This window comes from Tympanuchus pallidicinctus, unplaced genomic scaffold, assembly GCF_026119805.1.
Source record: "Tympanuchus pallidicinctus isolate F22 unplaced genomic scaffold, pur_lepc_1.0 scaffold7, whole genome shotgun sequence".
NCBI classification, from domain to species: Eukaryota; Metazoa; Chordata; class Aves; order Galliformes; family Phasianidae; genus Tympanuchus; species Tympanuchus pallidicinctus.
In genome coordinates this window covers 15,172,566-15,187,722 of record NW_026294791.1, presented here as the reverse complement: position 1 = coordinate 15,187,722, position 15,157 = coordinate 15,172,566, and the positions used below count along the sequence as shown (strand labels likewise).

At 43.5% G+C, this 15,157-nt stretch overlaps 1 protein-coding gene across 7 annotated transcripts in view; it reads left to right on the top strand.

The window, feature by feature from the left end:
- Positions 1-15,157, top strand: part of ZNF644 (zinc finger protein 644) — a 74,876-nt gene that overhangs the window by 23,728 nt on the left and 35,991 nt on the right. For 2 of the 7 annotated variants that reach the window (XM_052665931.1, XM_052665925.1), the window contains exon 1: positions 349-433. The exons of 1 other annotated variant lie outside the window; for it this stretch is intronic. The gene's annotated coding sequence lies outside the window, so the exon portion shown is untranslated. Of the gene's footprint in view, positions 1-348; positions 434-601; positions 714-965; positions 1,027-15,157 lie in introns of those variants that run through there. 4 more of the 7 variants (XM_052665929.1, XM_052665926.1, XM_052665930.1 and 1 more) reach the window with 4 other exon arrangements.

The window sequence follows — 15,157 nt, the reverse complement described above, 5'->3', positions numbered from 1 at the left end:
CTCCCCGCGCACCGGGAAGCCCGGCGCAGGTGAGGGGAGGCCACGCTGGGACGGGAAGCGGCCGCGTTCGGCATTTCGCCTTTTGAAGAGAGCTGTTAGGAGTTTCTCCTCACGCCCACAGCAGGCATTTCCCGCCCGCGCTCACGGCGCTGCCGGGGACAACCCGAGCCTGACGGCGCGGCGGAAGCTGCGCGGCGATAACAGCCCCGCTCGCGGCGGCGGGCAGACGAGCGAGGTCGCGACCCCGCACCTCCCTGCGGGAGGGGGCAGCGCCGGAACGGGAACAGCGGAGGGATGAAGCGCGCATGCGCACTCCGCTCCCCGGGACGTGGGGCTCCGTGTGCGGTACGGGGGGGGCGGGAATCTTACGCGATGACGTCATGACGCCGCGCGCAGGACGTAACCCCGGCGTGACGCACAGCCCGGCGAGCCCGTGAGTTTCCCGTTATGCTTTTTTTTTTTTTTTTTTTTTTTTTTAAATGCCCTCCCCCCGCTCCCCTCCCCCACCGCCGAACGGACGGCCGGGGGCGCGCGGGCGGGGAGGGCCGGGGCGAGGGCGAGGTCCTGGGCCGTGGCGGGCGCGGCGGGCCGGGCCGGCCGCCCTAGCGGCGGTTGGCGGGCGGCCGTCGCCTCCATCCTGCCGCATCGGGAACATGGCGGCCGCCTCCGACCCGCTGCGGCTCCGCGGCTCGGCCGCAGCCGCCCGCGCGGCGGTAAGTGCCGGGCCCGGGGCGGCGGCGGCGCGGCGGGGAGAGAGTGGGGCGGCCGCGGAGTTCCTCCGACGCCTCGCCGCCTCCTCCCGGCTACACCGGCGGTACCCGGCCCTTCCCTGGGCCGGCGAGCGGCCTCCCGGTGCCCCTGGCCGGGCCGGACACAAAGGGCCGCGCTAGGAGGGCTCTGCGCGGTCACATGAAGCGGCGCAGCCAGTGAGCGCGGGGCGGGGGGGAGCGGGCCGCCGCCATTGCCGGGCGCGGAGCGGCGGGGCGGCCTCGGCGGGGCCGGGGGAGGCCGCGTGCCGGGCGGCAGGTAACGGCGGGCGGGGGGAGGCCGTGGCTCGCGGGTTGGCCGGGGTCGGTGCGGGGGGCTCCGGCGGGCCGCGCTCCCGCCGGCTCCGGCCGCGGAAGCTCGCCGCGCTCCGGCCGGCCCGGTGACGCGCGGTGCTGCCCGTTCCCTTCCTCCTCGGCTCGGAGCGGGTCGGTCGCCCTGTCGACTCGTGCCAGTCCCGGCCCGCTGACGGCTGACGTCTGCGCGGTGCCGCTGCGAGGCCGAAGTTAGCGGGCACCCTGGCCGTGGGGCGGGGGCTTCCGAGCGAAGTTTGTGTTACGTCGGGCTGCGGCGGTGAGCGTCGCCGTGCGCGCGATCCTTATCGCACGAAATCTGCAGAGTTCTCTGTCGTCGAGTCTCCGTATACAACCTTCAGTCTATCTGAAGTTCTTGCGCTGGGATAACGTGGGCGATATAAACTGACAAGTCATGATGGTAATGAAAAACAAACTGTGCATCCAAGCAGGCTTCCATCAGTGCTGTAAAACTCTGGCCCTTTAAGCGAGATCTCACCTACGGTCACGTTCTGATTCCGCCTCCCCTCCTCCGTAACACGTAATTAAGTTATGAAGGTTGTATCATGGAACTTCACTTTGAGACTCATAAGGGGAATGAACATGCACCAGGTTTTAGGAAGAAGCCATTTCGTGTTGTGTAGCTTAATGAATTGTCACACAGACAAACAGTTGGAGAGGTTTGTGTCCTAAAGATAAGGATTTCTGGAATTCCATCAAGGAATTGTGCCTCTTACTGAGAAGCTTAGGCATTTTTAAAATAAAAGTTGCAAAATATTTTTTTCATTCAAATTATGAAACAAGGCTCTAACTGAAGCATTTTCACATTTAGGAGGTACATCTGAGTTTTGACAACTTTATGTGGTTCTTTTGTATAAAATCCTTTGCTGCCCGACTTGTGTAAAGCAGGTAATTTGAGGGCAGAGCAGGTGAACTGATTAGGCAATGCAGAATAGATCCTGAGGAGCTTTTAATGGGTCACTTACCTGGAGAGGAAACACTGCAATTTCCTTATTGGAAAGGGGTTTAAGTAGGGTGCATGGAGGAGCAGTGCAGTGTGACAATCCTATTACACTGACTTACCATCAAAGCTGATGATGCAGTCCTGTCTAATATGACTGCAGAGGGATGCAGCACAGAGTTATGCTTGAGTAATAACTGAAATAGGAAGAGTCTTCAAAACATTGTCTTTAAAATAGTTTCTTGCAACACCTAGCACAACTTCAAATAGAGGTTTCTTATTATTGTTTTAAAACTTAAGTAGGAAATGTTTGGGGGGGTAGGAGGATGTTAATTTCACCAGTAAACACCTTTCTTGTTTACAGGAATAACTTTTCTTTTGTTGTTTTTTGTCATACTGAAAATAGTCCTTGGCAATGTCATTTAGCAGAATCAGGGCAGAAGTGTTACTATTTTGATTTTTTTTCTGGAATCTTGTGAAATCCAGCATCTCTTCTGCAGTAACATGTGAAAATATACGCCTAGGAAAATGCCAATAAAAGTTTGTGAGTGAACGTAAAAAGTGATCAGATGGCCTTCAAATCTCAGGAGGTGGCCTGAGCTGTAGGAAGAAGAGGCCCTGTTGACATGAAGCATCCTTGTGAAGGTAATTCTCAGAGCAACAATTGATTGAAGCTGGAGCATCAGCAATTGAATTAACAGGATGTTAAACAATAGTGGCAGTGCCTCCCACTTTAAAATAACAGTGCAGGCTGAGTTTCAGTATGGACAGCTGAGTTGCCAGGGGAGTTTCTGGTGGGATGGTTTGTGCTTACACTTGTAGGTGCTTGCACAACTTACTTGTGCACAAACCTTCTATTTGTAGGGCCTTCTGCAGAAAACAAATCGAAAGAAAATAAGATTCTTTGTAGTAATAAAGCATATGCACGCTCACATGCCTCTGTTCACCTTGAACACTTGCAGGTTTTTTACCAGCTTGCACAAGAAAGCCAGCAAAGCAGCTCAGCAGTGAAAACTGGACAAAATGCAGTGTAGTTGTGTCACTTGCTTTGCAGTTCCCCTGAAGTTGGTTTGGCTGAGGGTTCTCTGATCTTGCAGTCTGGCCTGGTTGGTTTGGCTGGTCAGGAGCTCTCTGTCAGCATGTTTTCATATTTTGTAACAGCTTTTTGTGTTCTGCAACCTACAAATGATGCCGCTTTTAGTGGGCTGCCTGTTGAGATTATTGCTTTTAATTTGCTCTATTATTTCAATCCCAAATGCCCCACTCTAAAGCTATGGTTATTTTAAGCCAAACTGAACTGATTTCTTATGTTCTATGCATTTTGATATTCTGTACTGTGTATTGAGAGGGTGAAAACATTTAGTAAAATTAGGTTATATCTGCACAAAGTTGCACTCAAATTGACTTGTAAACTGATTCAGGATGGCAGAGCCTCCAAATCATGATTCCTTCAGTTGAAATTTGTGTCCAAACATCTCGTGAATGTGAAGAAATTCCTGGTAAAACAAAGCAAAACAAGTCTTCCTTCTCTCAAAATACGTTCATTTACCCTCCTTTTTAGCACTCTAAAAAGAAGCAGATTTTTGATAGTGAGCCTTTTTCCTTGCTGCTTTTTTGAGATGTAGGCGCAAACTTTATATAGCTGCTGGCAAAAGAGCTTAAGTTACCCAAGGAAGCTATGAATGTTGGTTGTTATGGTTGATACACTTAGATACTACTGGGCTAACTGGATTAAAGGTTTCCTCATAGTTTATAGTCAGGAAAGCACCCCTTTAATGCTTAATTAAGGAAGAAGTCTTTTATGTCTGTGTGCAGTGTGTCTCTTGAATCAAAACTGTGCTAGTAGCAAAGAATTCACACAAGCAGGGATGGTAACTGTCATGCCCACGTCGTTCACTGCATTGTAGAAAAGGCTTCTTTCTGCTGTATGAGGATGTGAAATAGGCACTGGGATTTCCCTCACTGCCAAAATCATCTGAAATGGACTCTGGCGTGGTGCATCTCTACAACACAGTACTATTTGTGCACGATTAGTTTAAGTCGCAGCTGTCTGTCAAAAAGGGCCATGTAATGAGTGTGCACAGACTTGGAATGTGCACTTAAAAAAATGGAGAGAACGTGATGGTCACAGGATTGATCACGTTACCTTGTGTGCGATGCCTTTAATCCTGGGGTAAAGTCTACCCATAATTCTGTTGTATTCACTCATAAATCTCCTTCGCTGAAGGAGAACAAGCTTTTAAAAATTCTAAAGTAAGGAAAAAAACCAAAAAACAAATAGAAACAAATACCTTATTGTGCTGTGTTTCTGTTACTGTCCAACCCCACCGAGCAGCTGCTAGGTTGAGAAGTTGTTGTTGCAATGCCTTTAAGGTGGTGAATTAACAGCGAGTGTACAACTGTCTTGTTTTTGTTATGCTAAACATTAACTGACTGTTTCTTAGCAAGCTTGGGACTACAGAGTGCGCTTCCTCCAACGGAGTGAGTGTAGTGCTCTTGGTAGGGGAGCTGCTGTTCTTAGAGGTGGCTTAGTGCAGCCTCTGGGAAAGGTGGATCTCTAGCTGGTGTTATCGCTGATTGACACTGAGTGCTTAGTCTTACATATAGTTGATTAGTTGAAGAATGATGGATTATGTAGAAATTTAGTATTTCTTGAAACTTAATCCAGAGGGTACAGAGTCTGCTTAAATCAGAACAAAGGTCAGATCACTGGGCTTGGAACATTTCAGGTCTGTTGTCAGTGTGTAGTAATGATTTTGTGTGACTAACATTGCAAGTTGGATACGTTCTGTACTTACACAAGCTTTGGAGTTGAAGACATACTGTGTTTTGGGGGAATTCCAGGTGCTTTAGTGACTGGTCCAGTTGGAGCCGAAGACTGGAACTGGTCATTGCAGCTCTTCCATTTCCTGGGCTGACTGTTAGCACTGCCCTGTAAGAATGCTTTTGCCAACAGTGGTAGAACATAAGCAAAGTAAGATGCAAATTGTAGATTGTGTATAGTTTTAAATATTTTATTTACATCCAGTTGCCTGATCTTTCCTTTTTTAACTCGTGAAGAGTGAGGAATTCCTTATCATGTGTCATAGTAATGTTGAAGAATAGTAACGGAATGCTTCCTACCTGTCTGCTGAATAATGAGCTGTGCTTTATCCCGTCCACCTTTCCAGTCCTGCTTCTTCAGGGGGACAGCGGTAGGCGTTCCACTCGAGATTTATTTCCAGCGCAGACGTCCAGCACTGATGTCTCAAAGCAGAGGGCTGCTTTGGGAAAACTGTTGCTGATGTCTGCTTGTAAAGCATGGCAGTGCAGTAATGGCTCTGTGCTGCTGGTAGGAAGTGGCAGGTATCTGTTTCTTGTCCGCCTGCAGGCAGCAGGCTGGTGGGGGGTGGCTTGGTTTTGTTTGGTTTTGGTTTTGCCTGTTCTGCTTGATAGTCTGCTGTCTTTTTTTTCCTCTCTATTCTTTTTTTTCTTTTTTCTTTTTTTTTTTTTTTTATCTTTGGCTTTGTGCTTCTAATGTCAGTCCTCTGAGTATTTCTACTGTTTGCTTCTGATTTACACAGCTTTTCTAGCAGCATCGTTATCCAGTGTGAAATAATTCTTGCTTTCTGTTTTTACAAAAGCCCTTAATGTTTACAGTGTTTGCTGCTGATATCTTTCTTCATCTTCATACCCAGGTATAAGCAGCAGTTTCATGGCTGCAGTGGTTCAAACATCATCTCACTATTATCTTTATTTAAAAATATATAGTTTTTCAGTCAAAAGAGGCAGGAAGATCATAAAATGTTAATCCTTTTACTAAGTTTCCATGCACCTTAACAATGCTTGCAGTTTATTGAAGAGTTTACAGTATTTGTGATTACTGTGTTTGCATAAAAACTGTAACTGCTCTTAGGGAGCCGTCAGTAAAGACTTTGGTTTCTGTGCCCCTCTGATAACCATCAAGGAGGAAAGGGAGCATTTGTTATGAAAGCTTTTTTTTTCTTTGCTCGAAGTTGAGTTGCTATTAGAAGTATACTTTCATATATATTCTTATATATTTTTGCTTGAAAAGTTCTGGTATAAATAACTTTGTTTCTTCCCCCAGAAGGGCTGGTTTTTGTGCAGTACTTGTTGTGAATGTCTCTTCTGTGAGAAAGCCAGGAGTGTTTGTGCTGTTGGTGAGTGGGAAGCACCAGCTCTGCAGCTGGCTGTGCAGTGGGTGCTCGTCCTTCCTGCTCGCTTCCTTTTTGTTCGTGTTTTTTCTAGATCTTCCTAGATTTTCACATACATTTAGGCATGAGTGAGATCAGTTTTTTCGTGAGCAAGGCTTTAAAAACAACCTGTTGCATGTAGAGAAAGCAACTGTAATGCATAAAATTTATACCAAAGGTCAGAGCTCTGAAAGTGCTGCAAAAACAGTTTTTTGTCTTCTATTGACTTGAAAACAAAACACCACTTTTTGCCTCCTTCTCGGGTACTTACTAACAGAAACAAATTGTGATAGTTTTTTTTTCTGGGGAAAAGGAGAGAGGATGGGTGCTGGGACCATGAAATGGTGAATGAAGAGAGGAGCTGTGAGCAGCAGCCTCAGAGGCTTTGGAGCAATTACAGAATGGGAAAGAGTGCTCTTTGCCTCACGTGCAGACTGCAGTGCAGGTGAATCTAAGGTGGAATGGTTGCTCATGTGGTACATAAACCAAAGAAGACACTAAAGACAGCGTGTTGGAATTTTCTACATCTTTGTTTTGGAGAAGCCTCAGAAGGTTATTTTGTCTGGCCTGTTAAGGAGTTTGGGCTAGCACTTGTGTCCGTGTCCTTATAAAGCCTTGAATGTGCTGGGTAGTGGTGACACACATAGTGATGAGAAACGATAGGCTTTTTCACGAGCTGCTTTGGCAGTGACTCTTATAGGCATTGCTGTGTGTTCCTGCAAATTACTGGCTTCTGTTCACAAGCTTTTTGGGTGGTAAGATTTAGCGGCTAAGTTCGCCATGATTCTGACTGCTGTGGTGTGGCAGGAGCTGCGTGTGGATTAGAGGGTCCCTTTCCTTGCCCAGTGTGCATGAGGTTTGGAGAGGAGGGCAGCTTGCCCACAAAAATCTTCTTTCCCACTTTTACCTGTCTGCTGTGATTGAAAGAGTGCTGCTGCCACTTGTCATTGTGTACCAGTAGAAATGTGTGTTAACTGGCATTATTTGTTTCTTTTGAAGAAGGAGGGGAACCAAAAATAGAAGAGCTGCTTGGGAGAAACCATTTGAGTTACTGTGTAACAGAAGTGTCCTACTATTGCCAAAAATACCGCACAGGTACAGCGATAACTCGTTTTTAGAGATGTCTGAGAGAGGAAGAGCTCTCCTATTTTGATCCTCTAGAGAAAGAAGTGATTGCAGCCTTCTTGAAAGAGATCCTTCAACACAGATGGTTCTTTAAATGTTGAAATGGGTAGTGGGAATTGAGAAGTGTAGTTCTCTCTTGTGTTCTGCGTCTCTGCCCTTGATTCATAATTCTGTAAGGTTTGTTTGGCTTGAGATGGGTTGATTTCATTGTTCAATTATATAAAAATTGGTTAATATTGCATTTCTGAGCCTACTGGAGGTCTCACGCGGGTGAACAGAGAAGGTGTGCAGGTGGCACTGTAGTAAGGTTTCATTTAAAAATAAAAATAAAATTCAGATGTTAGTTTTTGTGATCATTTCAGGAGTTGAGTGTCCGTGTTCCTCTTATCTATCCTGATAGATCCTTATAAGCATTCACATAGAGACAAGCAGTTCAAATCCTCTTATGTTATTTTCCCATGTAAGAGCCTTGTGTTATGGAGCAAGATGCAAAGTTCTAAATTAATATCATCTCTAGGATCATTTGTTGGCATTTAGAAAAATTGGGAAGATGTGCACGTTCTGTGATCTCTTCAGAAATCCAGCAAAATGCATGAGGGAATTAGAAGGATGGGTTTGTACTTCTGCATGCAAAGCGCTGCAGCGTTCCAGCTGAAAATTTCCTAATAGTGTTGGGAGTGTTAATGAGGAATTGTTTGGTTTTGGCTTGTTAAACCATTTAGGGAAAAGTGGTTTTGTTCATATTCTGTGACACGATTGTTTTGATATTTAGGATGTTGGGCACTGCTTTAGTTGAAATTGTATTAAATGTATTTCACATAAACTTAGCTTTAGATTCACCTAGTGAGCTGATTCTGAAGTGTGCTGGTGCCTGCAGTGTTCAGGGGATGTAAAAATACCAAAGAGGAAGGATTGGAATGGTCCTTTGTTTTGTGGTTTCCACAATCTTAAAACAAAATCTGACAGCTTAGTAATATTAATGTTAGGGCCCAGGGTAATTTTATTCAAAATTATCTCCCTGCAACTTCGCTTCTTTTTCTCCAAATAGTTTTGGCTTTTCTTTCTTTTTTTTCTCCTTTTTTTTTTTTTTTATTTCTACAGTAAGTCATTTGGAGTGCCATTTTCAGCAGGAAGAAGCGTAATGTTGTCCTTTTTCTTCATGACTTCTGTCACTATTGATTCATTAGCATTTCTTCCTGATCTTGAAGGAGATTTTTTGCATTCAGATGTGAAAATCAAAGATGTATGAGCTTAATCAACAACTTATTTAAAAGAATGCATAAATATTAAAGTACCACTATGAAGCATAACCTTTTGTTACCACTGCTTTAATTCAGAATTCACACTTTGTTTTTAGCAGGGCAGCCCTTCCAGTTGAGTAAAAAAAGCAAAAAACTTAAGAACACCAAAGTCAAACTCCCCTCTCCTTTAGTCTTGTCCTCAGTATGAATCTGAGTGGTTTATGACAAGCTATACCTCATTTAAAAAGAAAGACACAAATGTTGTATTGTTTTCCTCTAAATACTGTGAATTCCCAGCGACTTTCTGATAGGCCAATGTAGTCAAGGAACGGGTTTGCTAAGGGTATTCCCAAGCCTACTTTTTGGAGGAATTTCACTCTTCTTTGGTGGAATTTCCCTGATTTTGTTTTAGCTGTCCTTTGAATTTGCTTTTGTGAATCTAGGAGAAAGATGCAATTTCTTAAATGAAGTCTTAGTACTAGCCTGTGTATTTATGTACTTGTAACAACATTCTGGAGTGGAATTAATTCTTGGCTCTTACTTTCTGTGTTGCCTAAAGTTGATTAAATAGGAAGCGATCCAGTTCTAAGCATTTTGTTAGACTTGCTCTGGTGAAGTCTACTCCTTTCTGTTGTACATAATATCACGGCAGAGTTCCTCTCTCATGCATTTAAGCCAGAATAATTCACATTTCAAAGAATGGTTTGGGTTGGTAGGGACCTTTAGGATTGTTTATTTCCTGCCCTCTGTTACAGGCAGGGATTTATTGATATTCTCTAAGCATTTACTCTTGCTTGTAGTGTTCTAGATGAAAACAAATATGAAACAGTGGAGCTAAGCTTGAAAATCTAAATGTGTATGTGTATATATATAAAAATCACTTGCAGTGATTTTTAGGTATGTTAGTTAGTATGTATGAATTGTTTGCAAGAAGTATTACCAGATCTCTTTTTAATTGTGGATGTGCAAGACCAATAGCAAAGCTTCCTTAAATGACGGTGAGCAGTTTCATTTGCTTTTAGGAAGTTTTTAATTTGTGCAAATTAGATAAGTATTTACTTGCTAGGAGAAATGTATTTTTCTTTTGGTTATGTTCTTTTTTAAGGAGCGAGGTTGGCATGGGAAACATACAGGTTTCTTAGCTCAATTAAAAAACTGTATTGTGTTTGTATTCTGAAATGGAATGGTTGCACATGTTAGTGGTGCCAAATGTATTGATGTTTCTTAATGATGATTGTATGCGACCTTAGCCACTGCAAATTCAGTTCTGTGGTCTCCTGTAACCCAATGTAAAGCCTATAAAATAGGCTTAGAGTGTGGTCTCATGTCCCTTTTGTTCCTTGAGCTACTGTAGAAAATTTGGTTGGAAAATCTGTTTTCAGTAGGAAAAGTGAACTTAAATGGCTGTATACCAGAACAATGACAAGAAAGTCTATTTTATTACTAAGTCCCAACCAGACCAACTGCCTGAGTGCAGCCAGTGGGCTGGCTGTGCACAGATGAGCATAACTAATGTGGTTTGCTTTCTGCCGTTGTCTTTTCTGAAAGTTTTACAACTTGAGGAGCATACCAGAAGAATAGGTTTCTGTAGGCAGAATTAGAGTGATTTGCTGCTGTAATCCATCATATGATGGAGACTTATATCATGAGCAGCAGCGTTTGTCTTGTGACTGCAGTGGAATATTTAAGGAGGTAAAGAGTAAGTGGCCAAACACTCAGGCTCTAATGGTTTTTCTTCTCTGTGGCATGCCAGGTATGCTATGATCTTTTGACTGTAGCTGCTGGCTCACTTTATTGGCTGTGCACCTGCAAGGCCAGGTAGTGGAAACTTGGCCAAATGTGTACCCAAAAAGTGGAGAGAAACTCTGATACTTAGTGTATGCAAAGGGAGGCAAGGCTCCACAAACATTTAAAGGGTGAGAGTTTGAATAGAGTGGCATTTATGTAAGTGATGGACGGCATTGGAAGCTTGATGTGCTGCCAGACCAAGAGTGAGCATTGAGTAGCTCAATGAGGAACAGGGTTTTACTTACTTGAAAAACAATTTGCAGCACCTGCTATAAAATGACAGAATGGTTTGAGTTGGAAGGCACATCAGTCCACCCCCGTGTCACAGGCAGGGCACCTTCCACCAGATCAGGTTTCTCAAGATCCCAGCCACCCTGGCCTTGAGCACTTGCAAGGTACAACTTGACCCCAGCACCAACAGCAGTCCTCTGTCTTCATAAAGCAGGTCCCTGTGGAATGAAGGCTTTATACTGCTCAAGTGTGACTCCTCAAAGTGATCTTTGATATGTCATAAGGAATGGAATGTAGAAAGCAAAGTACTTTGTATCTTCTTTTCAAATCTGATGAGCAGTAGTTGAATCCTATTATATAAAATATGTTTTTAAATGTAGATTTTATTTGGACAAAACTATTGCAGGAAGGCTGCTGGTATTGGAATATATGTATTTAGATGAGTGTTTTATGTAGTTTTCTCCTTGCTGGAGCACTGCTTGCAGTGGCTGCTTGGCTCTCCAATAAGCAGTCTGTGGGAGCCAGCTGTGGTGCTTATGGACGCTAATGCTCCAGTGTCTGCTCTGACCTCTGCTGGAGGTTGTCATCATAGGGATATCAGAGTAAAATGTCTCAGCCATACCAACTCATAGATCAGCATAAACCTGTGAGGTTCTTATTATTAGTTTATAAGCATGGTTTTACAAATATTTATGGAAATCTAGGTGCATGGAATCTCCAGAGAAATTTTGTGAAGACTTTTTGTGTTTGCACACTCCCACAAAGGCTCCCAGCGTGAGATTCTCTTTCCTATCACTGTGTATGGGAGATATCAGAAATGTGCCTTGCCAGATGCAGCAGGCCTTAGAGCTTATGATCAGAGCTCACGTGTGCGTTCAGCTAGAATAGACCTGTGAGGAGTTGCATTTGGAATTAGAGCCCTGGTTATTAGGGGATATTCATGCTCAATTCCTGTAGGTAACTTTCAGAAACACTCATTTAGTCTTTTCTTCCATTGCTGTTATGAAAGGAGTGTATATTTCACTTTCTTATTAGTGCTCTCCCACCATTGCTTGCTTGTTTGCTTTGAAAATGTCATGAGAAGAAGGGTTTTTTTTGAGAGGGAAATGGAAATCATAGAGCTGAAGTACATCTCTCTGAAGAGAAACTCGAGGAGCTGGAGCGCTTCAGCCTGGAGAAGAGACAGCTCTGGGGAGACCACGTAGCGGCTTCCCAGCACTTAAGGGGGGACAGAGAAGCTGGAGAGAGACCTTTTACAGGGAAGTGTTGTGGTAGAGCAAAGGGGAATGGCTTTAAACTAAAAGAAGGGGAGATACAGATCAGACATTAGGAAGAAATTCTTTACTGTGAAGCTGCTGAGGCTCAGATACCTCCCAGAGAAGCTGTGGGTGTCCCACCCCTGGAGGCGCTTAAGGCCAGGCTGGGTGGGCCCTGGGCAGCTGAGCTGGAGGGGAACAGCCCGCGCATGGCAGGATTTGAACTGCATGGACTTTGAGGTCCCTTCCAACCCAAACCCTTATGTGATTTTATGAAAGTTGTTGCGTTTATCAACACGCTGTAGGATTTTAGGCTAAGCCTTTTATAAAAACAGCATTCCAGTCTTAAGAAAGCAAGGAAAGTGTTTCAGATTTTGTCATTTTTAAGACTGCAAAAATGTCGAGAAGGAGTTGGAAGTGAGCACACACTGTTTTTGTCTCAGATTTTCTAAACAGAAAATCCAGGGAGATGTGAATCTACTAAGAAGCTGCTTTTGGCTACAGCACCTGCTCTGATTATGTAATCTCTGTTTTGAGAAAGGTTTTTCAGTGGTTGCTCCTGTAAGGACAGAAAGTACGCTGCTACCTGAATAACCTCATACTGGACCGTGTTCTTACAGCCCGAGGGTTAAAATAATTAATTACATTGCTGGTCTTGTTTCCAGTGTCCCACAAACTGGCTACAAAGTCTCTTAAATGCGGTTGTTTCAAAAGTGCACTACTGTGCTCTTTTGATTAATGTTACTGAATTTGCACAGAGTACAGTTTTAGAGAATACAGATAGATAAGTACATCTGACTAAAAGAGATAGTCTGGAGTGAGATATCTTCAAGTGTGTAGCCAGAGAGAAAACTTGAGCAATTTGCTGCCTTGAAATTTAAACAGAGTTTGTAGTAAGAGTTGTTGGTGTCAGAAAAGCGCTAAAGCTGAGAAGAAAATGGCGACCCGAAATCATTGTTGCTACAGTAACAACATGGCTCGACTATTAATGTGCTGCTCTCATCATGTTAGGTGTGCTGTGTGAGATGCTGCTCCCAGGTAAAAAGGACCTTACTGGGAATATATTTAAATCCACTTGGAAGCCTGACAATAACCATTAACATCTTTTAGAATATGAATCTATTTATTGGAATGACTAATTTGTAGTGAATATTTTTTTAACTACTGTTTTCTACAAAAAACAAATTACTTAACCGCTTTCGATTGTACTGATAACTTTGTTGTTATAAAACAATTTGCAGGAAGATAAGGTGCAGTGTGACTGATCTTTTGGTAGTAAGTTTAAAGGAAAACTATCTGGTTTGTTCTGAATTATTCATTTATTATTTTGTTCTATTTATTTCCATGGAAACTACAACAGATGCAAAGAGCACAATAATAATATCTGATAGAGCAGATTCTCAGCTGCAGAACGCTATTTTTCAACATAGTCACCACAGGTAGCAGTGTATTTTCACCAGTGGTGAGAAGAGCCTGCGTGCTGCACTCCTAACAGTCTGCACCGGTGGAGGAGACCCAGTGTTGCCCCTGCTGAAAGGCACCACCTGCTGCCTCACCGTGCTCACATCTACTGATGGGTTTCCATCAATGTTCAACAAGCATCCGTGAATATCAGTGGGTGCCACTTTTTCCACACGGAGGAGTTCCTTGATGCTGCTTTGCTTCATGTGCCCTTCCATGTCAGACGCCATTCTGTCAGTGCCCCTCTGCTGCCATCTGTCACACAGCAGCAACACGTAGTGGGATGTTGGTGAGATGGTCAGCCTCTACTGCTGTACCACCAATGTACGCCTCTGACATCGTGTGCTGACATAATAAAACATGAGGCACTGCATTTGGAGCACCCCTCATATTACTCTCATGAATTTAGTGTGCTTTAATATCATGGTTTCTCAGGAGTACAAGTAATTTTTATTTAACACTGGAAACCCGTTTGTTTCTCTTGTTTCAAATGCTTTACTATTTTGAATTAAAATTAAGAAATTGACATCCTGATTGAAGACTTAAAAACAAGGAAGGGTCTTATTTAAAAGTGTAATCTGTGCATCTTTTTGCATTATGTTTTATTTCATAAGGCTGTCAACGTAGGCGTTCTGCAGTAAAATTTGCAAGTTTTTCTCTAATTGAGGAAAGCTCATTTACATTGAAGAATTTCAAAGATGTGTAATGAAGAGGTCAGTCAGGAAATAGATGTGTGAAGTGCAGGAAATGTGTGAAAACAAGTTGATGCATTGCTGTACGCCTGGGTTCCGCAGGTGGTGGGCTGGGAGTGGGTGCAGATTGGTAATTGTCTGCTCTCTATACAAGTCCACTGTGTGTGGAGTGCATTGTATAGTGTGTCAGATCCCATGTGTGTTTACTTTGAATGTACTTGTGTAGTATTTGTATTGGACAATCTTATTCCATGTACTATTACAAAACAGCCTTCTGACTCATTTCAGTGGAACTCTGCTTCATTTACTGCATCTCAGATGTGTGCTGGATATATAAATTGCAATTTCAAGACTGTAGAAAAATGCTTGGTATGTAAGAACAGTTATTTGGGCAGTGGAAAAGGATGCACCAATTTGGTGTACATGAGGCTTGAACACTTTGTGGCTCTTACGTGCAGCTTTGCCTCTGTGTTTTATTGACATTCAGGGGGCTTGGCAGAAGAGAGGATGGTTGTTACTTTAGAAATGAACTGGCTGTGTGTGTGTTCTGGAGTGCATTCATGTCCCTGTATGTGTGCTGTGTATATAAAGCTTGTGTGATGATATAGCAAAGGAATATGCAGTAATTGAGACTGGAGGAGTTCCACAGCTAAAGGGCTGAGATAGTTACCACACAGGTAATGTATTGCAGAGATTCTGCTGACGGTATAATGATGAGAGAAGTGTTCAGTGTCAAGGATGATGCCAAGGTTATGTACAGTGTCAGTAATGTGGAGTGAATCAGAGAGATGATGTCACGCTGCTTTAGGCTTTTCCTGTTCAAGAGGAGCTGTTATGTTCAAGGTACATAATGGCAGGAAATCAAAAGCTAGTTTGTGTGGTCAAGGCAAATGGAGTGAAGGGTGACAGAAAACTTACGGATGTCTGCTATGCAAACTGTATTGATTTGTAGTTTAAACTGGTAGAATGTTACAGAAAGAAAGGGAATTGTTGCTCTGCAGCTTATTGGATGTATTATGGTAACTACCATTGTGAGGAGTGCCATTTGATTTAGCTGAATATTGACAGACTGAATATCAACAGTATTTAGGATATTACATCCAACCTTAGCAGATGGGGAAGCTGCAGTGGGAAGTAACCTTTAGCAACAG